Source organism: Eriocheir sinensis, chromosome 26 (assembly GCF_024679095.1).
Source record: "Eriocheir sinensis breed Jianghai 21 chromosome 26, ASM2467909v1, whole genome shotgun sequence".
Classification (NCBI taxonomy): domain Eukaryota; kingdom Metazoa; phylum Arthropoda; class Malacostraca; order Decapoda; family Varunidae; genus Eriocheir; species Eriocheir sinensis.
Genome location: NC_066534.1, coordinates 12,658,525 through 12,660,384, shown reverse-complemented (window position 1 = coordinate 12,660,384; position 1,860 = coordinate 12,658,525). Strand labels below are relative to the sequence as shown.

General features: G+C 45.9%; 1 non-coding gene across 1 annotated transcript; it reads left to right on the top strand.

Annotated features, from left to right (window-relative positions):
• The first annotated feature begins 935 nt into the window (after positions 1-935).
• On the top strand, positions 936-1,019 carry Trnal-cag (transfer RNA leucine (anticodon CAG)). Its single transcript has one exon. It is a non-coding gene; the product is annotated as a tRNA-Leu (tRNA).
• The last annotated feature ends 841 nt before the right edge of the window (positions 1,020-1,860 follow it).

The following is a 1,860-nucleotide window of genomic DNA, read 5'->3' as shown; positions in this document are numbered from 1 at the left end:
TGATCTGTGCTTGAATTAATTGTCAGACAGATGTAGAGATAAATAATTGGGTAAATCATCAAATAAAGGAATAAATAATGAATAGGTACGTGAATAGTTTAGTAAATAAAAAAAAACGTAGTGTGTGATTTATTCCTGTGTTGTTACTGGTGCCTTGTTTTTGCTCCTCTCGTCGTTGTAGTCACCGTCGTTGTTGTTGCTGTTGCTGCTGTTGTTGTTGCTGACACTATCGTTACTGTTCCTTATATTGATTTTGCTGCATAACAACAAAAAAAAAAGAGACATTTGTTTTGCTCACTGACTACCTACAACTTTTTTTTTTACAACAAAGGAGACAGCTCAAGGGCACAAAAAAAGGAAACAATAATAATAAAAAAAGCCCGCAACTTATTCTCAGTATCTGTCTGTAAGAGCGAACAATCCTGACTGGTGATCCTCCCGTCATCTTCCCGTGCAGTGCCGAGCTGTTGTAAAATTATGAAAGTAAATGACACCGGTTAAGAATAGTGCCGCTTAAAATGTCAATAATTGCACGAGATGGTACCTGTGTTGTCCTTTTTCTATTTCTTCGTCGTCGTAGTCGTAGTCGTAGTGGTAGTAGTAGTAGTAGTAGTAGTAGTAGTAGTAGTATCATCATTCTTCTTCTTCTTCTTCCTCTTCTTCTTCTTCTTCTTCTTCTTCTTCTTCTTCGTTTCTTTTTCTTTTTCTTCGTTTTTTTCGTCTTCGTCTTCGTCTTCGTCTATTACTACTACTACTACTACTACTGCTACAACAATAACAACAACAACAACAACAACAACAACAACAACAACAACAACAACAACTACTACTACTACTACTACTACTACTACTACTACTACTACTACTACTACTACTACTACTTCTTCCTCCTCCTCATTCTTATCTTCCTTCTCCTCCCCTTCCCACCTCATCAAGTCAGGATGGCCGAGCGGTCCAAGGCGCTGCGTTCAGGTCGCAGTCCGGTCTTCCGGGCGTGGGTTCGAATCCCACTCCTGACACATGTTTTATACTGTAATTCGGCGGCAACCGGTTGGACAAGAATCCTCCATTTCGAAGTTAGCGGATGTCATTGTAAGGGGAGAAGGGAAAAGGGGGAATGTTCTGCACGGCCATTTGTTAAGCCACTAAAACGGACATAGAGATAGAGATAGAGATTGAAATTTATATACACAGAGATATATAGAGAACTGAGATTTATTTGATGGTTCGAAAAGTGGCAAAGGGTCTTCAATCCTACAAGCGTAAAGTCAAAGAAATAGAAACCGTAGTACGTAAATGAGTGAGGAACCTTCCCACAAGAAACTGACCTCGGGAGTTACGCCGACGGAGAAGGATGGGGAAGGGGAAGGATGAGGATGGGGAGGCCGACGATAGGGGAGTTACGCCGGGGGGGAAGGATGAGGAGGGTAAGGATGGGGAGGCCGACGATAGGGAAGTTACACCGGGGGGGAAGGAGTGGGAAGGGAAGGATGAGGATGGTGAGGCCGACGATAGGGGAGTTACACCGGGGGGAAGGATGAGGAAGGGAAGGATGAGGATGGTGAGGCCGACGATAGGGGAGTTACGCCGGGGGGGAAGGATGGGGAAGGGAAGGATGAGGATGGTGAGGCCGACGATAGGGGAGTTACGCCCGGGGGGGAAGGATGGGGAAGGGAAGGATGGGGATGGGGAGGCCGACGATAGGGAAGTTACGCCGGGGGGGAAGGATGGGAAAGGGAAGGATGAGGATGGTGAGGCCGACGATAGGGGAGTTACGCCGGGGGGGAAGGATGGAGAAAGGAAGGATGAGGATGATGAGGCCGACGATAGGGGAGTTAAACCGTGCGGGAAGGATGGGGA